Source organism: Tachysurus vachellii, chromosome 7 (assembly GCF_030014155.1).
Source record: "Tachysurus vachellii isolate PV-2020 chromosome 7, HZAU_Pvac_v1, whole genome shotgun sequence".
Taxonomy (NCBI): domain Eukaryota; kingdom Metazoa; phylum Chordata; class Actinopteri; order Siluriformes; family Bagridae; genus Tachysurus; species Tachysurus vachellii.
In genome coordinates this window covers 20,306,689-20,332,020 of record NC_083466.1, presented here as the reverse complement: position 1 = coordinate 20,332,020, position 25,332 = coordinate 20,306,689, and the positions used below count along the sequence as shown (strand labels likewise).

Genomic DNA, 25,332 nt, shown 5'->3' with positions numbered 1-25,332 from the left:
CAAACCCTACTTTACCAATCCCTAATCCATCCTCAGCTAATACAAGTTCTCATATTCAACTTCAGTCAGTCAGTCCATCAGGTAATTTCACTGTACAGCAAACTGTTCCTTATATTCGACCAACTGCCCCTACTGCTCAGTCAACTGCAGCTTTATTACGTTACCCTTATCCATATCCCCAGCCGTATTATACACCTTACCCAGTTCCCCCTTATCCTGCTTCTTGTGTTCAAGGGCCTTCCTTCCCTTTTTTGGTTAATGATGACCCACAGGAATTTGCAATGCTGCAGTTGGCTTTGAAAAATCTGTTGTCACCTCATGATTCAGAACATTACAAGTACCATATTCTGCTAGACCACCTAAAATTCTCTCCTGCTCGTGATTTAGCTTTAGCCTATGCTAATGACCCTCAACCATATAGTATGGCTCTTTGGGCACTACAGCAGAAATATGGACAACCTCACCAATTAGTTTTGAGAAAAATCAAAGACATTCTAGCTCTTCCCTGGGTGTGACAAGGCGACTCCAGAGCATTTAGTAGTTTTGCACTAAAAGTTCGAGCTCTGGTTGGCATGCTTCAATCTCTGGGTCAAGACCAAGCCAAATCTGAATTATCCTGTGCTTCTTATGTACAGCAACTGCTCTGTAAACTGCCCACATAACAGGTGACCAATTTTGCCCGTTATGCCCGTACAGTCCTGAAGGGTCAAAGCTATAATTTGATGAACTTTTCTGCCTGGCTTCAAGAAGAGGCTGAATGTCAATCAATGGCTGATCAAGTCAGTGATTTCCCAAAATCAACTCAAATGAAACTTCAACCAAAGACTCATATTAACACTCAAACAGTTTTGTATGGAGCTAACAGCAATCCAGTTGTACTGTACGAAGATCCACTAATAAGCAATTCCAGAACTTAAGAGAGAAGGAACAGGATTTCAAGTATCTATGTGCATATTGTTCCAGCCATGAGCATTTCATTGGCATATGTCCTACCTTTAAAACCTTAGACACTGGCAAGAGTGCATGGATAAGAGAAAACAAAAGATGTTGGAGATGTGGACTTAACCATCTAGCGGCTGACTGTGATCTGAAAAAACCCTGTCCACAATGTAATGGAAAACATCTTGGTATACTTCATGGAGTGAGGACACGTACTATTTTATGGTCAGATTCGACAACCCTTTTGTCTTGGCTGCATTCTTCCTCCTGTCGATACAAAGCTTTTGTAGCCAATAGAGTTACGGAAATTCAGAAACTCACAGATCCTTCCCCTTGGAGATACATTCCATCTGGGAAGAACCCAGCAGACGACATTACTAGAGGTAGTACCCTTGTTGAGCTAGCCAAGCCTGACCATAGATGGTGACAAGGCCCAACAGTTATTATTATTATTTTTTTAATATTCAGCTTCTATTTCAGTGTCACAGTGTGTTAGAGACTGACATTGTTAAGGTGTGCAGTTTATTATTAAACCTCTGAACTACATAACACTCACTGAAGTACATAACTTTATTTTACTTGCCTCTTTTCAGGGAGTCAGAATTCACTGCAATAATACTTTCAGATTCAGTGAATATCCTGTAGATAATTCTAGAAATTCATGAAAAATTAGATTACAAGATTTCTTCTTGAGAGCTAACTGCTTTTCACTTCAGTCACTTCCTTGTTCACTTCATAGTGGTTGATAAAGTGGCAGTTACACACATAATCACAAAACAGTTAGTCTTCATCTCACTAGCTTCACTTCTACTCATGTGTATTATACAGTCATTCAAACTGCACATGTAATTTATGGTCTGCTGAAGAGCAATAAAGATGATGTTTAGACCAGGTTCATTGAGGTGTGTCGCATCATCGCACCATAGGGATGTGGTAGCTCAGTGGTTAAAGTGTTTGACTGCTGATTGGAAGGTCCACAAAGGTCCACAAAGTTGCCACTGCTGGAGCAAGTCCCTTAATTGCTCAGGTGTATAAACTGAAATAAAAAAATGTAAGTCACTCTGGATGAATTTCTGGTAAATGCTGTAAATGTAAGAAGGATCCAGAGATCATTTTGTGGGATGTGGTAGCCTAGTGGTTAAGGTGTTGGGATATTGTTTCCTACGTCCACCAAGCTGCCACCGGCTGGGCCCCTGAGCAAGGCCCTTAAACCTAAATTGCTCAGTTGTATAAAAATTAAATAAAATGTAAGTCGCTCTGGATAAGGGCGTCTGATAAATGCTGTAAATGAGAATGTACAAAAATTCAACACAGTCATTGATCATGTGGCTTATTCACTTGGCAGGCTCAATATTGGTAGCCAGCGAGCTAAAACTTATCAGTTTCATTTCACAATAGCAAAAACTTCAATCTTTGTGGAATCTCTCTGACCAAATCTCTGTAAAATGTGCAAATTTAAAGCCAGAGAAGGTTGTTCTATACTGAGAAACTACATGCTGCTAGATTGGCCAAGCGGTCATCTGTCCTCATCCTCTTTCACCTTTCAGCAGCATTTGACACAGTCAACCACAATGCTCTTATCAACCCTAAGGAGTCTTGAATTTTGTGAAGCAACATGGAAGGTTGCTTAAATCTGCTCCATGCAGCTTTAGTGTACACTTAGCAATCAACTGAAGAAAGGCACTTGGACACTGCTCTCATCTCAACTCACTCCTTCACACTTCTTTTAATTTTTCTTATACACAACATCTGAACAACCTACAATGCTATCTGGTGGACACAACATATTCCCCCTCTTTGTATGAAAGAAATGTTATAACTTCAACTTTCCATTTTACATTAGCTACATAGTCCTTCATCCATATTGGACTCTTCTTCATCCTAACACTCCTTGGGCATCCATTTAGATATGTTTGAATCCCCTTCATCTTCCCAGCACACTTGCAGAAACGGACTGCATTCAATCGTCTCCCATCACTGAGAAGGTAAGTACCTGCTTGTAGTTGTTTGTTTGTGAACTGTGAGAGGTTGTGAGAATTTTGAGTCTGTTTTCTGAACAAGGAATGGTTTTCTCTCCCGCACTTTATCTCCTGGTCGAAAAAAATGAATTCTTGCACTTCATTGGGCAGCCTGGTAAGCCTTAATTTTCTCTTGCTTGGCTTTAACATACTCCCTAATGGCAGAATCTTGTGAGATCTGTGCATGAAGGATGTGCAGTTTTGTGTGCATTTGTTGCCCTCTTATCATTTGGAAAATGTTTTGTCAGTAGTTGCATGTGGTGTTGATCTTTAGACATGTAGAAATGCAGGCTGTTCCTATTTCTATGGCTTGTGCAGCTGCATAGCAGTTTGTATGAAGTTCCTGAGGATTCTGGAACATTGATGAACAATACTGACTGCTATTGTCAGTGACAATGTATTCAGGGTTGCCTTCATGAGCATTTACTGTAGTAGTCCTGTAGCATGCCTAGCAGTCTCAAACGGTCCTATCTACAAAATTCTTCTACCAATATAATCCCTTTTCCTCCTCTGTACATGTCCAAGCTCTCTCAATCTAGCCTTTCTGACCTTGTCTCCAAAAAAGTTGTCTCCTTCCTGATCCTTTCCATCCTCGTCACTCCTAAAGATAACCTCCATTTCTGCTACCTCCAGCTCTGCCTCATGTCTTTTCCTCACTGCTACAGTCTCTAACCCATACAGCATAGCTGCTCTCACTACTTTCTTGTACACCTTTTCTTTGATTGTTGCTGACACCATTCTGTCACACACTTTTGACACTTTTCTCCACTGACTCCAACCCGTCTGCACTTGCCTCTTAACCTCTTTTCCACACTCCCTGTCACACTAGACAGTTGATGCCAGATGCTTAAACTTCTACACCTTATTGACCTCAGCCCCCTGTAACCTCACTGTTCTACTTTTCACCCTCTCATTTATACACATGTATTCTGTCTTAATATGAATGACTTTCATTCCACTTCTTTCCAAAGCAGACCTCTACCTTTCAAAGTGTTCCTTCACCTGCTCCCTACTCTCCTTGATGTAGCCCCACCTCCACCTTAAACTCCTCTGTCTGACCTACAGCACATCTCACTGCTGTCATACTCCTCTCATACATATCTTGAACTACTCTGGTGATTCTCTGCCAGACCTGACATCCTGATACAGTACCATAGCTCCTCTCTCAGCACCTTGTCATACACTTTCTCTAAATACACAAAGACGCAGTGCAGCTCCTTCTGACTATCTCTGTACTTCTCCATTAACATTCTCAGAGCAAAACTTGCATCAGTAGTGCACTTTCTGGGCATGAAGCCATACTGCTGCTCACAAATATCAACTGCCTTTCTTCCCTAGAAAGCCTAGCTTCCACTACCTAGCTTCCACTACTCTTTCTGAGTTTTCTTTATATATTACAGAATATTACACTTGATGTGGCTTTGAAGTACAACCTTGGTCATTTTTATCCATATGCTTAATGTTTAAGAATACAGGGAAAACAAATTTCACTGACAATCCTGGAAAGTAGCTCAGAATTAATATACAACAGTGATGCTAGTAATGTGTCTGTGTAAGAATCATGCTGATTACGGTATTTCCAAAACTGTGGAGGTCTTGCATTTCTTGGGGCCAGGTAGATGCATCAAAAACCAAAAAGTGATCACAAGACTTCAGAGATTCATACCTGATTTCAAACTCACCAATTAAACCTCTGAGTAATTCAGCTTGGTCTCTGTGTTTCTGAATTGTGAACTGCTTGTTTTCTGTGTTGGCCTTCCCCATCAAGCAAAAGGGTGAACTGTCCAATGGCTAGCATTAGTTCATCTTTACATTCTCCTATGGTTAGTTTTTCCTGCTGAAACCTTTGGGAAGTTAGCTGCAGAATGTTGCCAATGTCAAGCATGTTGGCCAGAAAGCACTGAAAACGTTGTGTGCAGATATACTTCAAGTCGCTGTCATCTGTATTAGACAACTGTATCTTAATAGCAGGCAACTGTTTCCATATTTTCATATTTTCGTGCCTCCATGCAGACCATCTGATATTATGAAACTTTCCTAGTTTACAATAGGAAATGCCATTCTCATGATAGTGCTTTTAACACTTGTATATTTTTTGCTCCACCTCTGAATAAACTGTAATAGCTTGACAACGATCGATCGTCACACAATAGGACACCCCCGATCAGCTGATTTTGCGCAGTTCATTAGGGTGTGTGCAGTGCACAGAACATGCACAAGGGAATCCCCGATCTCAACCATTCGGTAAAATGACGTCGTACGTACCGACATTGACAGCAGCCCCATCCGTGCAAACAGCGACTATCTTTGCCCGCCATTCATCCAAGCCTAAATCGTAGAACAGTTTAACCAGGCCTTCCCTTATGCTCCAAGTTCAATTAATCCAAGGAAATCAATGGTATACTCTCCGCTGCTGGACACAGACACAATGTACACAATTTCCTGTTCTGTTTTTATGTCCTCCGAACCATCAAATAGTAGACCCCAAAATTCAGCTGATTTCAACTTTTCTCTTAATTCTGTACTGACAGTCTGTGCAATGATTTCCATAATTCGCGTTCCACCTTCGTGTGAATGATATGTCCCTCCGACATTCACTCCCAGCCGTTTTAATAAAGAAATATCTTCAGCAAACGAAGACATAGGACTAGCCTTATGAAAAGCTAGTAAAAAAATATTGCAGAGAGCTGTCCGCTGCTCTTCGCTTATCTTGTTTTGCCATCTAACAAGAGGGCGATCGGATATTTCTTCTGCAGTTGCATTTCTGTTAGCAATAGCTTGAACAACATTTGAATGCTCCCTGTTTTTTTCGTGTTTATCAAATCCTGGATGACTAAAATTCTTTGTCCCTGTATAGAAAGCACTGTATACTTTTGTCTGCTATATGGGGATGTGCACGACATATCTTACACCACATTTGGCTGCACTGTAAAAGCTAACATCGTATTTAATTAAAAATATTAATTTGACCTTAATCAGTTTTTATCAACCTGCTATTAACACTCGCTTTTAGCAAGTTACTTGTACTTTGAGGTTGAAAAATCTTACCAGCTCAGTCTACTTGAGTTGGATTAATTTAGAAAAAGTAAGTTTATGACCTGTGGGCATGCGCAGATCATTCCTCTCTACGCTAGACGGCTATATTTTGTTCCCCACTATGGCCCCGCCCTTCAATAGCTACTATTGGCAGTAGTTTTGCAGACATGTCACATCATGCCCGCAACTGACCAGGTGGAGCTGGACCTAAATATCTCTTCAACGGCACTTGTGTTTATCTTCGTCATAACAGCGATTCTTGTGCTTGGCATACTCATTTGGTGAGTAAATATTTTACCCTTGTGCAGACCGTTTTGTTTCTGTACGTTAAGTCAGCGCCAGTGTTTTGTGCTTGCTAGTAATGATGTGTGTAGTAATGTCGGCTAACGCTAGCTAACTAACTATACTATGGACATAACGTGGCTATATTTTGATGAAACTTGGTCAATACTTTATTATTTTTTCAATCCATAACTTCCTCGGTGTTGAAAATGGGTAACTTTAAAGACTTGTCAAGTTAAAATTGAGAAAAAACTTTAACGGTAGCGGGCGTGCTCGTCATGCGAACGTGCCCACGCCCACGAACACCTGCCATGCCAGTAACTTTTGTCGAGTACTGACTAGCATGATGACAGACTGATCCCGGCGGTTTGTGAGTTTCCTGAGCTTTATAGCTGTTGTTTATAAACTCAGGCAGAACATCAGAACAAGTCTGGATGTATAATTTTATTTTAAGCTAGGCTGTAAAGTTAGGATTATGCTGAATTAGCTAACTTTAGCTACCAACAATAACAGTCTGTGTTTATCAAAGACAGGATTACCACTGTGTTTCGACATATGATTGGGGATATATTATAGTATATTTCATCATACAGAATATTTTGTGCATATTTTGAATTTCAAATATTTGATGTAATTAGTATTTCTGGACTGTCTCTATAGATACAGTGGGTTTGACTTATAGTCTATCATACCCAGGACTACAGTTCCCTTGATGTCTAACCACAAGTGAGTCATTTACCATTTATCATTTACCATTTACCTTTTGTACTGCTGTGTTCACTTGACTTGAAGAAGTTCAATTATTAAAAGCTTGATAATTAGATTTTTGCAAGGATTTAGTTTTTCCTATTGCTCTGGTATTTCAAGTCTGATACTGCATGTTAGTGTTTTTGTCTTTTTATGTTGCTAGGCTTGATGCTAAAATTATCTTTTCTTTCTTTTCAGATTTTTCAAAGAGACAAACCGTTTCATATGCAGTGGACATGTAAGTACTGCACATTTTGTGCTGAAAAGTGGACCTCCAGCCGATCTCCACTGCCATCATTCTGGAGGGAGGTATTGTCATGGATCATATTAAAAACTTGCCTCAGGCAGTTTGTCTGTTGTTTGGGCTTACATATGCATTGCATTTGGATTACCCAAAATGCATGGCAAATACACTCAACTTCATTCAGACTTGGATGCTTGGACTGGGAAAGAAAAAACTCCCACCAAAACTGTTAACTCTGAAGAACAGAGTCTTCTGGGTTAGAACAGTAAAAAGCCGTCAGCTGTCAGATAGCACTTTGTAAGCTTTGCAGCCATTAATGTTCTCCTGTTATCAGAGAAAGTTTGATGCTTTCATGCAACTGTTCTCGCTTATTTACGATCTCAATTAAAAAAAAGAAAAATTCCATTGAAGTCTGCACCATGTTATGCAAGTATGCTAATGGTGGAAATAGAGTTGTTTGCAAAGAGTTGTTAGTTGTTATTAGATGATAATGTCAGAAAAGAACCTAGCAAGGTTGTCCTGTTTACAAAAGGAAACAAAAAGCATTTGTTGTACTTTCAGTTTTGATCAGAAATGCACTGATTTTGCATGCACTGAAGTCCAGTAGTTATCAGGTGTTTACCTGTTTAATATTGGGAGACACTTTTTAGCTCACAGAAATGTGGTTTTATTTTTTATATTTTTCCATGTCATTTTCTACAGTTAAATCAAACAACAACTTTGTTGTTTAGCTGCTGTTTTGTACTTGAATGTGCATTGAATAAATGTTGTAATGGAGCTGAATCAACCCAGTGAGTGTTCTTTTAATGTATATCTTTGTGGTGTGTTAGCCTTTATTAGATATTAACAGCAAAAAAAGATAAGAAATGGGGGAGAGAAAAGGCTACAGGTTGGACCCAAACCTGGGCAGCTGCAACAAGGACCCATTCAAGGAAATAGTTTTCTTTAATTTAAGTGAACTTGAAAAATGAGTGAGCAGAACTAAAAGTGTTAAGTTGTAGGTATTTAGTAATTCCAAGTGGGGTTAAATTTATATCAAGCAATCCACACAAAATGAAAAAATTAAGTTAACACTAAGCATGTCCATTAAGTTACATGAACATAAAAAAACGTGTTAGTGGTACTACTTGATTTAGTACTGCACACTTAAAATAAACAAGCTTTTCTAACTCACTAATCTTAAGCTTACTTTGCTTAATTTTTTTGAGGCAACGAGTTTGCATACTTTTTTTAAGTAAGATCAACTAATTACATTTTACAGTGTGCGCTCATCGTCAGATCCAAGCCATGGCACTTCTTGAAGCCACTTCTCGGAGAAAACTTTTTTCTGCTCGGACTAGATCTGACGTTTCTTTTGAGGTGGCGGAATGCCAAAGAAGCTACTTAATGTTTGCTGTTTTTTGGATATCTCTCACAGTATTAACCTCAGTCTAAATCGATCTAAAATGGCGACTGTGCATTAACGCCCGTCAACGACGTTGGTACGCACATGAGCGTTTAGAGCGTACAGTATTAACAGCGCGCATTTTTCATTTTGGGGGCGCATGCGCACCAGTTGTGTGCATCCCTGATCATGAGTTTCTGTCATCAGCACTGCATGTTATACTGCTGCTTTTAATGTTGAGACTTCACCAGGAGTGACCTGTGGTTATAAGAAATCTGATGGTGAATGAGCTACACCTTTACATTTACTGCTGAACTACATGTACATAATGGTCTTCAGCAATATTTTTACCTAATATATTGTTGAGTGTAAACTGACTACAGTTTATGAGCATTATTTTAGTTGATACCTTAAATTTGCTGTTTTGACTTGCTTTATTTGATTAGAGTACTTGATCTATGACATCTGTGAAACAATCAACAAACTCCAACCTACAGACAGATAATTAAAAATTTTTAAACAGTGAGAGTTCAGTGATGTGTTCACCCTGATTAAATGTAATCACAACAATATCTGGAGGTTTGTTAGGTTGTTTAAGCTGCTGTAGTGATGTAGGTTTTAAACCAAGTGTCTGAAAAAGGATAAAAACAGTTATCTGTTTACTAAAATTGTCCATATTGGTGTGCGTGTGCGTTTGTGTGTTAGAAGTAAATACAAATAAATGACTCAGAATATCTTTACAGATGAACATGGTGTTGAACTATCTATAATCTAGTGAACAGATTAATTCACCACATTAATAAATCTTTAAATCTAAATCTACAAACATTGTCATCATCCAAAGACAACAAATGCAGATATAATACTCCAATTGTAGTAGTAAATGGTAGTGAAAGCATAAATAAATGCTGCTACATAATTCACTACTGAAACAAATCAGATCTACTTGGAAAACAATAATTCAGGCATCATTTTAACAACATTAAACAATACAGTAATGTCAGTGGGAGAAGTAATTGATTTAAAGGAGTAATAACTGTAATAAAGGTAAACAATGTGTGAAACAGCACAATTGTACTGTTACTGTTCACATCAATTTAGGGAAGAAAAGTTAGATATACATAATACAAGTCAACAATTTTTGAATAGGAAATAATTTATTAAACAGTTTCCTACAAGTAGAGTCTCTAAAATTATTATTTCTCTTTTCAGAACTGCAGAGATTGAGTGTGTATTATGGTCATTACACCTGTAAAGTTTCAGGACTTTCTGTGGTTTTAATATATACAGTTCTCTCTGAATGTATTGTATTGTAAGGTTAATTCTATTTTGCTCTAATCTTTAGTTTAAGATCAAAATATGAACATGAAGCAACAGATCAGTCAGATTTTCAGCCTCCCTTAGTAGTATGCCTAGTAGTCTCAAACGGTCCCATCTCCAACATCCTACTACCAATATAACTGTCTCCCTCCTCTGTACATATCCGAACATCTCACACTAGCCTCTCTAGACATGTTGTAATGACTATTGTTGCTTACATAAATGCATGTTGTTTAAGTTCATGTAGATATAAAAATATGGTTAAAATGTAATGTCCCTGTGGGTCAGAGAGCAATATGTATGTGAACAAGCTGTGACATGCGGCTTCTTAAAAAGTTATAAACTCTGTATATGGTCCAAGAAGCGCACACTGGGTTTGTTTCTTTCTTTCTTGTTTGGTATTCATAATGATGTGGGAGGGAGGGAGAGAGGGAGGGAGAGAGAGAGGGAGGGAGGGAGAGAGAGATTGATTATTGGATCCGTACAGCTATACCTTCACTGTTCAGCTTTATGATTTGACTGAATTCAGCTTCACTTATAGAAATGAAAGATTCTAGATGTTAGTAAAACATTGTGTGGAAATAATGAATGATTCTGAAAGAATGATTTGTTACACCATGTACGTGGAAAAGTGATGAGAATAAAACTTTGTCTATCAGAAGAGAATGTTGTTGTTTTGCTGGACAAAGAAGGCTGAGAGATTTATAATCATTCAGTTAAAAAATAATTTAAAAACATACAGTTACATACATATGAAACATTTCACTGACCAATCAGGTAGCACTTACACTATGAATATTAATGAAGCTCCCTCTGCTGTCCATCCTTTTAAACATTTGTTTATTAGTGCTGATGAAGAGATTTTAACCTGAGATTTTTTTTTAACCTGAGATAGATCTAAATAAAATATGAATCTGATTGTGTTTGTGTTTGATGAAGTTTTAAAGAGAAACAGAGTTTTGTTTGTTTTTATCTACACAGACATCAGCAGCTGAACTTTATACATTTTATTAATCAAATTAAATTCTGATGGGGGCACGGTGGCTTAGTGGTTAGCACGTTCGCCTCACACCTCCAGGGTCGGGGTTCGATTCCCGCCTCCGCCTTGTGTGTGTGGAGTTTGCATGTTCTCCCCGTGCCTCGGGGGTTTCCTCCGGGTACTCCGGTTTCCTCCCCCGGTCCAAAGACATGCATGGTAGGTTGATTGGCATCTCTGGAAAATTGTCCCTAGTGTGTGATTGCGTGAGTGAATGGGAGTGTGTGTGTGCCCTGCGATGGGTTGGCACTCCGTCCAGGGTGTATCCTGCCTTGATGCCCGATGACGCCTGAGATAGGCACAGGCTCCCCGTGACCCGAGGTAGTTTGGGTAAGCGGTAGAAGATGAATGAATGAATGAAATTAAATTCTGCAGTAAAATTCAGAGTAAACTGTAAATGATATTTATTTATATGTGTAACCCTTTCACCACCAGGCTCGGTATAATAAGGGAGTTACTATTTGATACAGAGCTGCCTTCAATTTCCAGTTAACACTACGGCAAAAGAGACATTCTAATGTATATAAACTATGTCTAGGGTTAAGTATGACTCTCACCTTTAAAACATTGATTTAGAAGCTTCCCAGAAATCATAATAATCAAATAACTCAAAATATGTTCCCTAAGTTACCAGTTAACTTCTAATTATTTTTCTAATGCATTGTTTTACCATGGAGAAATGATACACACACAAATGCATTTTAGGTTTTTTGTATTTAATAAATGAAAATAATATTAACATAGGATTACCCAGTAGATATAAAAGAATGTTTTAGATTAAAGTTTTAATCTCAAGTCAGAGTGCACTCAGTGTTATATATGTGAGCTTAGAATTAAGATCGATGGCGCATGTTGGAGCTCATATCCTTAGCAAAAAACATTGGCTTCGATAATCGTTCAGTCCTTCGCGCTTTTTCGATTTCACTCACTCACTCACTCACTCACTCACTCACTCACTCACTCACTCACTCACTCACTCACTCACTCACTCACAGTCTTACGTAGTACAGTCAGAGCATCATGGGATAACAAATGAATTACACCTGGGTTTTTTCATCTTATAAATGAACTATGAATTAATCCAACTATTTACAATGTAACAAAAAATGCACCAATACAGCGAAATAAAATACATTCCCATAAACAAAAAACAAACACAAAATATCCTGATTGCTGGATAATCAGGTTATTAATATGTGATTTGTAATGACAAAATTCCACAATCATAATGTCACAATCATAAAAAAACAGACTGTAGGATTACAATTAAAACCAGGTACTAAAATAATACGTACAGCATTTTCAAAGGGAATCTTGAAGTAATTATACTGATGTACTTGTCCCTTAGTGACATGTTTTCGGATTGCGTAGGAAAAACTTCCGCTCTCCCACTAAAAGATGTCTTAGTTTGCACGGGTTAGTGTCCTAACGCAGGTGTCCTTCGAAGTCCCCTCGGTCTTCTAACAAAGGATTCTCTTCGAGTTCTTCTACCTAATCTATGGTTTGAATCTTTAAATGAAGGAGGCAGACTTAGACCTTTTTGTCTTTACAGGATCCTCACAATGAGAGGCCTTGTTTTTATTGTGTGTGTAATATATGTAAAATAAAAAGAAAATTACAAATTAAAAACTCCTTCAAATAATCAAACAGTATTAGAATAAGTAAAAGTTATTAAGATTCAAAGATTATAACAAACCAAGAAACACTCTCCAAGTGTAATCTTGCGTTCGTTCTATGATGCAAGCAGAGTATAACATGCACAGAGGCTGTCTACAATAGAATGCACACACAATGTAATTCAAGACGGGCTTTTATACATTCTGTATCATTACTGTTGCCATTTGGATTTGGCTGTCGGGTTTGATCACCCTTGTGCATTCTCAACGGCCAACATCTTGTCTCCCAACCATTTCTCGTTTCCCAAACATATCTCGCCGGCGACTCTGTGTGGGCTACTAATGTCTCTTTTTTCTCTATTCTCAAGGTTAACACTTCTATATACGTATGGTTATATGGTTGCAGTTAACTTCCTGCAACTTGTCAGGCTGTGATTATATAGGACTTTCTCTCGCCGTGGAATACGACAGCAAGCTACAGTATAAAACACTTCGTGTGCAGATTATTCCCAGCGAATACACAGTAGGCTTCACTTCAACAGCAGGCCTTGAAACACTGCGTGTGCAGATTACTCCCAGCGAATACACAGTAGGCTTCATAAGCTTTCACTACAAGAAACAGCTTTTCATCTAAGTTTACAGTAAAAATAAGCAATATTAATCTTATTAATTCTATTACAAGTGAATACATGATTATAAGAAAAAGAAAAGCAATTCAGAGTTCTCTTGAACATCTGAAAATAAAATATAATAAAACAATGTATTATAATCTTCTTTTCATTTGGAATCTTCTTTCAGCTGTCTAGGTACTGTACAGCATCTGATCCCTCGTTGTCTTCTTCTAAACACTCATATTCAAATCTTTCAACCCTTCAACCAACTCTTAAACCATTTGTATTTTTACATCAATTTTCCTTTGTTTATTCACCTTACATTTCTCTTTTCTTTCCCTATTTTTCCTTGTCTTTGTATTATCTATGTCTGTCTGACATGGTAACTTATCTATGTCTACTGACGGATAAGTTAATAATTGGTTGCAGTGTACCTTTATATTTATTATTATTTATTTGCTGAGAACCAGTATCAGGTTTAAAGGTTTAAATTCATTCAGTTTTAAATACAGGAGAGATGATCAGTGGTGCTGAATTTTTACCCCCTTTATTTAAATCAGGACTGAAGTATGGATAGAGTTTCTCAGTGAAAGACTGACCAGTGAAAGAGTAGATATGAGATCTAGACTTCACATCATTAAAGGAGACCAGACCCTCCTCATAATCCACAAATACCCCCACAACGTCCACCTTCTTTCTCATTGTGAGGGGAACAGGGGGATCAGCACAAGCCTTATACTGATTCTCATTCCTCAACCACAAAGTCCAGAATCCATTCTGAGGAGTCAGTGTAATCTTCCCCTTCCTGTTAATGTTCTCTCTCATGACTCCTAATGACCAGTCAGTTTTCCCTCGGACCTGCACCTCATAATAAAATCTCCCTGAGGAGAAACTCTGCCTTCCCAGAACAGATGCACAATAATTAAATCTCTGTGGTGTATCAGGGAGATTCTGTGGTTTATCTCCATGTGTCCCTTGTTTTCCCTCAGCAGATAGTTTGGGATGAGAGTTTGGGATGAGCTGTATCAGGATCCAGAGTCACATCCACTAAGAGAAATACACAGTGTGTGATATTAAACTGGTAAAAAAAGAATCATCATTCAGTGGATCAGATTCATTATTGATTTATAAAATGATAAAATGAAAATGATAAAAGCTTTCTTTAAAAATTAAAAACATGTACAGTTCATAATAGGAGTTTGTAAAAATAAGAAATATAAAACGTTTCCTTCTGAAATATTAGTGATTTGTTTTTTGTTTGTAATTTTTGTTTTTCGGGAAATACACAAAGAGTCACAGAACATGAGAAAAACATTTGAGGTAAAAACCTTGAGTGTCTCTAGTGATAAATATCTGGTACGTTTTACATTTAGAAAGCAAACATGTGACTCTCAAGTGATTGAGAGAAACTGTTTGTTTTTAAATTCTTTTTTAACTGTATGATTATAAATCTCTCAGCCTTCTTTGTCCAGCAAAACAACAACATTCCCCTCTGATAGACAAAGAGTTTTATACTCATCACTTTTCCACATACATGGTGTAACAAATCATTCTTTCAGAATCATTCGTTATTTCCACACAATGTTTTACTAACATCTAGAATCTTTCATTTCTACAAGTGAAGCTGAATTCAATCCAATCATAAAGCTGAACAGTGAAGGGGAAATAACAGTGATTTACTCCAAGTCGTGGAATTTGGACTCAAACCTTTGGGGGTTTATTTAATGTCAGGACACAAAACAGTATAACATGCCACAGGCTCGATTGTCTTTGCCTAGCACTGAGTAACACGGACGATAAACTTCACTTTTCTGTGCTGAACTTGAGCACTGAAATTTTTCTGAATAACTGAAAACTTAAATATTGAAACTGGAAATATTTTTTTGAAAATCTGAATTATAAAATATGAATCTCTGAACATGTAAAAAAGTTAATTAAATCTTAAATCTAAATTTTAACTTCTGTACACAGATTCACATAACCTCTTATTACATAAGAAAATATAGATATAAAAAGTAAAATTAAAAGTATGTAGTGTAACATTTACTTCCAGTTAGCTCTCATCAAAAATAACGTCTCTGCACTAGAGCTTCTACAAGTTACTTCATTAAAAAATCATTTCTCCTGTGTTTATGTGACTCATACTATCACGTTTAATAAATAAGCATCAGGATGTCACAAATCGTGTAGATTTGGTGTGAATGAATTTGCTTCCAGATATTTTTTGCATTAAATTATAATAACTGAAATAAAATTAGCTTTGTAAGGTTTGCAGTGTCTCTGCATAATTCCCATCATCTTATCTAGCATTCAATCAATCTACTGATTCCATCCATCCATGTCTAATCTATTTGTTGTCCACAAGCATACAAAATATTACACATAAGTCCAAATGAAGGCAGACTATAACTGATTAAAACATATAAACATCATTTATTTATTTATTTATTATTAGGTGTTATTTCATTGGGGCAGTGGTAGTTAACATATTACACCACAACACCACATATTCTCAAACACACTCTCTCTCTCTCTCTCTCTCTGTGCTACATGAAGCTTTCTGTCATTAGTGTGAACATGTGGAGGTTTTCCTGATTCTGATGAGAAATATAAAATGTTTTCCTTCTGCAACTTTAATGATATATTTGTGTTTGTGATTTTTATCACTCAGGAAAGAAATAGAAAGAGTCACAGAACATGAGAGAAATATTTGAGGAAAATCTTGATCCTGATGGACAAAATAGTTCAGTAATAGTCTCTATATAATAAACTGTGTCTGTAGTTTAGGTCTAAAAAACACAGGCCTGAATTTCTACACGTTTTCTTTAACTAATACAAAAAATTATATTATACAATAATATATAATGTAATATTATGATATAGAATACATTCATGACTTTTACATTCAAGCTTATTTGTAAATGACAGAAACACTGTATGGTGTAAAAACTCTTTTCTAACTGCATGACTTTAAAACTCTCACCTTTTGGACAGCATAAATATTACATTTACCACTGATACTCAAAGAAACCAATCTTTTATCATGTAGTTAAAGGAATAAAGTTAATCTCTGTACAAACATACGTTTCCAGTGTTGTAATGTAACGGAGTACAAATAATTCGTTACTGTACTTAAGTAGAAATTTCACGTATCTGTACTTTATGTCGCTATTTATATTTGTCAACTTTCACTTTTACTCCACTACATTTCCTAGATAAAATGTATACTTTTACTTCGCTATATTTCCACTAACCATCTTCGTTACTCGTTACTACTAAATAAAATCAGAAGAAATGTGTGCGACTGCAATAAGGGAGGTTTTGGCGAATCCCTGCTCCTAGATTACATTACGCTCCGCACGCTCTACGGAGAAGCACAGGCACGTACATAGTGCACGCGCAGTCAGAGCTGGAGCCATTTATCTATAACGTCAATCGGCGGAAAGCCGCAAAGACGGCAACCAAAAGCAGTGAAATTTCACTATTCTTATTACCAGAGGTGATAGCACAAACAAAATATTAATGCAAATAATCCATTCAATACTAAATAAAAATAACATTTATTGATTTGGTCTTTGTCTTGTGAATATTTTTTATTAATGACTGCACTCATTGGACACACTGTTTGTAGAGAATGCACACTAGTGTTAATTTCGTCACCTATTTTTAAATTAGTCTTAGTCTTAGTCTTGTGCCAAATGTCCTTGTTAGTTTTTTTTGTTAGTCAAGTTTTAGTCGACTAAAAGTCTCGTCATTTTAGTCTAGTTTTAGTCAAAAAATTGTAGACTTTTTTTGAAATAATACATTATTACTGAGATTATTACTGATTAACATTTCAGTAAAAAAGTGTTTCACATATGTTTCACTCAAACTTGAATGCACATCACATTTTTTACTTTATTGATACTGCTTTTAATCGTAATGCAAAGACCGGTCATCGGGACATAAGCTGTCATGTACAATAAAAGAGCCTGCGCAGCGACAGGAAATATAATTTAACACAAAAAGCCTGCCTAGACGGTGGACTTGTGCTCAGGATTTTTTTTTTTTTTTGAGCGGCGTGTGGTCGAATTGTTTCTAGGCACACACTAAGCAGCACGAAGCCGCGAACTCGTTCTGAATATTTTAAAGGCGTAACAGCTGATGAAAAAGCAGAGACAATTGTAGACGAAAATGAAGAGAGATTTTATCTTAGTTTTTATTTTATACAAAACATTTTTGTCTCGTCTTTTTTTGTCAACAATAATGCATGTTAATTTAGTCTTAATCAGCGTTTTTGGACAGTGGTGCAGTCTTGTCATCGTCTCGTCTTAGTCATGAAAAAAAAGGTTGTTGACGAACATATATCGTCTCGTCTCGTCTGACGAAATTAACACTGATGCACACATACATGAACTGATTTGATTCAAGACTGGCATCATTACATCATGCATAAAATTTTGGTGTCCACTTTTGCCATTTAATAATACCATAACTTTTGGCTTACTATGTACAGTAGTCATATAATATAAAACTCTTCTTGTTTTAAATTCTCACTGAGGGCTAAACCCCCTAAAGATGAAATCCTAGAACCGCCCCTGCTCTTATGCCTACCGAAAATCACTGAAGTTTTGCTTTTTACTTTTACTTCAAATACTTAAGTACATTAAATATCGGAAAATTACTTTTGATACTTAAGTACAGCATATATCAGATACTTTAAGACTTTTACTTGAGTAATATTCTAAAAGGTAACTAGTACGATACTTGTACTTTTACTCAAGTATTGCTTTCTAGTACTTTATACAACACTGCATGTTTCCTGCATTATTTTATTAGTGAAATGTAAGAAGATGATCAGTGTTTCTAGTGCATGACAGTAATAAGGAGCTATAGTGAGGAGGATAATGAGACACTTTAATACACCTTTTATCTGGAGAGATCTACAGATGAAAATAAGTGTGATGATGCAGTGGTGTAATGCTGATATGTACATTTTAATATGAGAGGAAATCAGAAAGCTCACTGTACCTGCATACTGCTGAATCCTCTTCAGTTCTGTGGAAACTAATTACAACAAAACATCAGTCATTAGCTTTCAGATCAGTTATTGCTTGATTTTATTTAGGTTTTGCAAAACATATATCTAAAACATCTACTTTAGTTTATTATTAGAGACTTTTTTTTATCAAATCTAAAGTACAAAATAATTTCTCACCTGTTTCCTTTAACTTGTCATCGAGTGTTTTATTGAGTTTCTCATTCAGAGTCTGCTGAAGCTGAGACAGAGCTGTCCTCACAGTGTCCCCACTCACATCAGTGTTAATACTGATCTCAGTCCAGTTCTTGGTGTGTGGAAGGATGCACATGGTGGAGTAAATCTACAGTAGAGCAGGAGAGAGGAGAAATCCCTCAGCATGGTGAGTGTTGTTCTGTGATGTTCTGCATTGTCAGTGAGCAGAAAGAGGAACACTGACCTGTAGAAGGTGGAGATGCTCCTCAGTGTGCAAGAGTTGCTCCAGCTCAGTGTCTCTTCTCTTTAGCACACTGATTTCCTGCTCCAGCTCTTTAATAAGTCCTTCAGACTGCGTCTCTGCTGCTTTCTGCTTCTCCTCCATCACCTCCAGCAGCTCAGCCTGACTTCTCTCAATGAAGCGAATCAGAGCAGTGAAGACTTCAACACTGTCTACTTTCTCTTTCTCTGTGCTTCTCTAAAGGAGGAACACATTTTCACTTCCATCAGATAACACTGAATATTGAACTTTGTTAATTTCTACAAAATAAATAAAACTGAATTTATAGGCTATGAACTTGTCATGTTTGTACACACTTTGCTTTGCTCTGCTGAGTGTTTGATCTCTTTTATCTTCTTCAGTCGGTCCTGAATCATCTGCTGCACATCTGTCTGTGTTTTCACCAGCTGAGTCTGAGGACAGAGAGGAAGATAAGTAATTTTGTTAAAAAAGTAATTTTGCTAAATTTAAATTTAAATCACAATCTTCCTATCTGATCTCCTACTTAATCAGTATTTCTCACCTTCCTCTCTCTGCTCTCCTCCTCTATAGGAACAGTGTTGTGATTCTTGTGGTCTCCTTCAGTGCAGAACTGACACACACACATCTCATCATCTCTACAGAACAGCTCCAGAGCTCTCTCATGTTTCTGGCATATGTAGTCCTCCAGGTTCTCCACAGGGTTTATTAGTTTGTGTTTCTTAAATTTGGAAACATGATTATGAGGCTCTAGATGAGTTTTACAGTAAGATGCACCACAATCCAGACAGGATTTCAGTGCCTTCAGCTTCTCTCCACTGCAGGCATCACAAAGAACCTCAGGTTTGTCAGAATCTCTTTTCTTCTTGAAGTGATCTGCAACCTCTCTCAGTGTTGTATTAATCTTCAGTTCAGGTCTCTTGGTGAATTTCTCTTTACATAATGGACAGAGACAGTGTTGACTCTTGTCCCAGCACTGTGTAAGGCAGCTGTTACAGAAGTTGTGTCCACATGGAGTGGTGACTGGATCAGTGAACACATCCAGACAGATCGAACACAGCAGCTGCTCTTCAGACAGGAGACTGCTGGAGTCATGAGAAACTAGAAAAGAAAATGTTACACATTGTTGATAAATGGTGTAAATGGAGTAAACTGCATCTGTAGTTTAGGTGTGAAAATCACAGACCAGAATGTCTACAAGTTTTCCTAAACTGTGTAAAGGCACTTGTTGGGGTGTCAGTTACTGTTAGTGTAAAAATGTTATTTTTGTAGAATAGATTCATGAATTTTTCAGTGAATGTTATTTACAAATATATCTCTTAATTAAAATAAATCTCAGAAGCACCGGCATTAAAAATAATCAATGACAGTGAAGTGGGATGAAGCAAAATGATTTTCTTCCCAGAGCTGATTATTTTTAAATAAAACTTTTCATGACTGGGTGATTTGAGTTCTTTATTCCACTTGTACAGTATGTTATGTCTTAGGATGTATTTGTTTTTGTTTTTTGGCCCGCTCTCTCTTGCTTTGTTTGATATTTTGTTCTTTTTTCTGTTGTTGGAATTGACATCTCTGCAACAGGATGTTTTTCTTTCGATTGTAAGTTAATATTTGTTACAGTTTATCATTCTTTATTTGTTGAGTTCTATTATTGGAAAGGGGTTAGTAGGGAAGGGGTGCCATTTCTACTGTAGGGTGCTCACAATTCAACTTCCATTTAGAGGGATGTACTGTTACTAGTAGCTCAACAGTGAAAGACCTGGGTGTTGTATTAGACAGCAACCTGTCTTTTGAAAATCATATCGCCCATACCACAAAAACAACCTTCTTCCACCTTAGAAATATTGCCAAGCTGAGAAATATCCTGTCTGTATCTGGTGCTGAGAAGCTAGTTCATGCATTCATGACCTCTAGACTGGACTATTGTAATGCGTTACTAGGTGGTTGTCCTCCATCTTCAATAAATAGGCTACAGTTAGTCCAAAATGCAGCTGCCAGAGTTCTTACTAGGACAAGAAAGTATGACCATATAACCCCAATTTTATCATCTCTACACTGGCTACCTGTTAAGTTTAGAATTGATTACAAACTGCTGCTACTTACATACAAGGCTCTCAATGGTTTAGCTCCCATGTATCTAACTAGTCTTCTAACACGTTCCAATCCTTCGTGCTCTCTGAGATCACAAAACTCAGGACTTCTGGTAGTTCCCAGAATATCAAAGTCTACTAAAGGCGGTAGAGCATTTTCATATTTAGACCCCAAACTTGGAATAGTCTCCCTGATAGTGTTCGGAGCTCAGACACACTTTCCCAGTTCAAATGTAGATTAAAAACTCATCTCTTTAGTCAGGCACGTAATACATCCCATAATATTGTGCACTATTACATCAGACTTGCACATTTTATGAACAGCAGATATGTTAAACCCTCTCCACTGCTTCTCTCTTTCTACCCATCCCGACGCATCCAGAAATTGTACCAGCTCAGATCGTCTTCCGTGCGATGAAGATTTTGGACCTTCACTGAGACGAGGCCGACTCAATGAATCCTGGGGCATCTAGAGATCTACCAGCTCCAGTTAGATGTGAACTCCATGTGATCTTTTGCAACAATACAACATTTGTTTGACTGTATACTTGTAATCACACCCTCCACTGTCACCCATATGAGGATGAGGTTCCTTTACCGTCTAAGGGAGTTTTTCCTTGCCACTTCTACCTGAGTCACCTCAGACTTGCTCATTGGGGATAAATACCTACACATTGTGAACTAAATCTATCTAATATTAATCTTGAGTTTTGTATTCTATTAATCTTTAAATTATTCTTTATATTAACCTTTTGTTCTATGTTTATGTTCTGTAAAGCTGCTTTGAGACAATGTCAGCTGTAAAAAGCGCTATACAAATAAACTTGAATTGAATTGAATTACTTTTTGATCTTGTTTTCCCTGTTTATGTTAGTAATGGAGTTAGTGTATTGTGTATTGTGTTGTAATCTTTGTTTTTTATTTCCTTTTGTAGCTTATTTAGTTTCTCCCTAAATTAGTTAGATGGGTTCTGTTTATTGTTTTGTCCTGAGTTTGTGAATAAATGAGCTTTGTTCATTTTGACTTGGTTGTATAGTGACATTCTTTTTTGTGACAGGATTGGGGTTGAGTTGTTGATCCTCACAGTTGACAAACACCACCTTTTATTCTGTAACTCATCCCTCCATCCCCAGACTCCTTTTGTTCCCTGGGAACATAATGAAGTATCACTGCCGAGCAAAGTGACACATTTTTCAGCCTGTAGTTTCATGTTAATGTTCATTTACAGATTCCTAGATTATTAATCTTTTATAAGTCTTAGACTTTTGGACATCAATGTGTATTTAAAATGTTCTGTTATACATTGTTTGGTGTTACATTATACATTTTGAAGTTATTTAGTTATTTATAAAGTTTAAGTGTTGCAAGGTTTTGTTAAATGAAGTTTGTAAAAATCTATCAATATTCAAGAAGAATAATACATATATAACACATTATTGTGATGTAATATTTTACTATGAATGCTGTCTGACCTTCTGTGCACATGACTAGAAGTTATTTGTGACTAGAAATTATTTCCAGAGAGAATTTATGTAAAATATTAGTGGGTCAAGACAAGATGGTGAGACTCAGGATCATAAACAACTTAGGCAGACCTTGGTAAGATCCTGATCAAGCGTTGTGCATCTAGCCAATGATTGGTGATGTTTTCCTTTCTTCTGTTTTCTGCCTATAAATCATGCCTATATAACCTCAGTGTAATGAATGTTCTAGGCCCTTCCTCTCTCATAATACACGAGGAGCGCTGGGTCCTGCTGTGCAGCAGCACAAATACATTGTGAAGCTTTTTACTCTTGCTCGTTCTGAACAGTGTGCTATTTTTATTTACTCAAAAACTTCCACAACAATAATCAGTCACAGATTTTGCTAAATATATATTATTTGGTAACTATTTTACATCTTTCTTTAACAGTTTCTATGTATTTGTTATTATTTGTATATTTTCTTTTTAGTTTCTACAGAAACTTAGCTCAGTTACATAGAGACAGCTTATTTACATGGTTTATTTTTAATTATTAATGTATTTTTTTTTCTGCCACTCAGTGTAATGGGAATAAATTAATATCCAAATATTAAAATAGCAAAACTATGCTAATAAATACAAATTATAAAGAAAGAAATAAAACAATAATAAATAATATAATTCTAATGAGGTATTATTTATTTCTTAAATTTCATTACATATTTAATTATTGAATTAAATATTGAAATATGTAACTAATAAAGTAATATAAATCCTCCATAGTTACAGGATCAGTGTAAATAAATGAATAAAAAAAAAAAATGTTCTTGTTACATAAGGCAGTTAAGACAATTAAGCCATTCACTCAGATCATTTTTATAACAATTTAGATTATAATAGTGACAGTCCTTCATTAAAACATGTAGAATATCTATAATTACTAAACATACAGAAAACTAATCATGCATAAACTGTATAACTTACATATTTCTGGTTCATCCATGTTGCTCCTTCTTCTGCCTTTTGTTTGTGATAAAGATTCAGCCATTTACTTCCTCCTGTGTTTTTAACCTTTACAGTAAGAAATCACATCATTCAGTCCACACATGTAACAGTATGAGGTTTTACTGATTAGTCTGTTTAACTCAGTTATGTCTGTCTGCAGTGTTAAACCTAATGAATGACACTAGAAGCATTTAGTCTGTGATTTAAAACACATGTAAACATTCTCATCATCATGAGATTGTAATAAACAGAATTTCGCTGAAAGCTGAGAGAAAGTTCAGCGAAATTCTGTTTATTACAATCTCACGATGATGAGAATGTTTACTGTACATGTTTCTCACATCCAGATAAGTTTGCAAGTGTGTAAGTTTCACCCAGTGCTCAATGCTGTACTTCCATCACACACACACACACACACCCTTTCCAATTATTTCAGAGTAGCTTACACATTTAGTCAAATTTAGCCTTTAGGCATAAGGTATAATTGTATTTTAACTTTTATTTAAACGTTCATGCTGTAATCAGTTCAAATCTTGGAACAGTTAATAAAATACTGCAACCTTTGGCCCTGTTTTTCAGTCTCAGTTTGTCACTGATCAATTAAAGGCAAATTATTTTTTTTTAAATAAACAGCTTCTATTTCAGTGTCACAGTGTGTTAGAGACCCTGTTTTTGTCTGACATTGATAACATTCATTCATTCATCATTCATCTTCTACCGCTTATCCGAACTACCTCGGGTCACGGGGAGCCTGTGCCTATCTCAGGCGTCATCGGGCATCAAGGCAGGATACACCCTGGATGGAGTGCCAACCCATCGCAGGGCACACACACACACTCTCATTCACTCACACAATCACACACTAGGGACAATTTTCCAGAGATGCCAATCAACCTATCATGCATGTCTTTGGACCGGGGGAGGAAACCCCCGAGGCACGGGGAGAACATGCAAACTCCACACACACAAGGTGGAGGCGGGAATCGAACCCCGACCCTGGAGGTGTGAGGCGAACGTGCTAACCACTAAGCCACCGTGCCCCCTACATTGATAACATGTTCAGTTTATTCTGATAAATCACACACAGACAAAACCTCTGAACTACACAACACTCACTGAAGTACATAACTTTATTTTACTTGCCTCTTTTCAGGGAGTCAGAATTCACTGCAGTTATAATACTTTCAGATTCGGTGAATATCCTGTAGATAAATTCAGAAATGAATGTAAAAATAACGGTATCTTCTTGACTAGAGAGCAAACTGTCTTTCACTTTCACTTCAGCCACTTCCTTGTTCACTTCATAGCGGTTGATAAAGTGGTGTTGCTCCCCTTGAAAAGGTGGAAAATATATATTAATAAAAGAGACATGGACTCGTGCTGTTGTCTGCATGCTGAGCTGTATTGGCTGTGTATTTTCTTTCTTTCAGCATACATCATATAACATTAAACTGAATGCACACAACAAGACATTAATTTCGAGACGTAAAGCATCACGTTAATATCCAGTTTAGATGAGAAATGCTGATGTATCACAGTCAGTATAACACTGTCGTTTAAATACTTCTTTGGTTACATCTTCATAACTTTTTAATTTTATAATTGTTTTATAATAACACTAAACCTACATTTCTTAAACATTCAGTCCCCTGTATCCATTTTATAACTTATTTAAAAGTAAAATAAAATAGCTATTTGAACAATATAGCCCATAATCAATCAACAAGTTAAACATGAAATACAAAATAACATGGACTACATTCAACATAATATTTGCCCCAAATCATTTAAATTGATAGACTACAATTTTACCCACAATTTCCTTGTGGTTAGCATGGTTAACATGACAATCAAACCATTAAACCTCACATTCTAAGCACGTTAAAAAATAAAAAGCATTACAAACTACTGTGCAAACTTAACCTATACAAGGAATTCATTAATAAAAATTCCATACCTTGAAAAGGGGGAAAATACTGTATATATTAATAAAAGAGACACGGACACGTGCTGTTGTCTGCGTGCTGAGCTGTATTGGCTGTGACATACAGCATAGTTCGAGTCAGCTACT

The 25,332-nt window shown here is 36.7% G+C and overlaps 1 long non-coding RNA gene and 1 pseudogene across 1 annotated transcript; one reads left to right on the top strand and one right to left on the bottom strand.

The window, feature by feature from the left end:
- Window positions 1-6,155: 6,155 nt before the first annotated feature.
- On the top strand, window positions 6,156-7,301 carry LOC132848817 (uncharacterized). Its single transcript, XR_009648767.1, has 3 exons — window positions 6,156-6,274; window positions 6,936-7,001; window positions 7,221-7,301. It is a non-coding gene; the product is annotated as an uncharacterized LOC132848817 (long non-coding RNA).
- Window positions 7,302-11,767: 4,466 nt separating this feature from the next.
- Window positions 11,768-24,596, bottom strand: LOC132848812 (E3 ubiquitin-protein ligase TRIM21-like; annotated as a pseudogene).
- Between the last annotated feature and the right edge of the window lie 736 nt (window positions 24,597-25,332).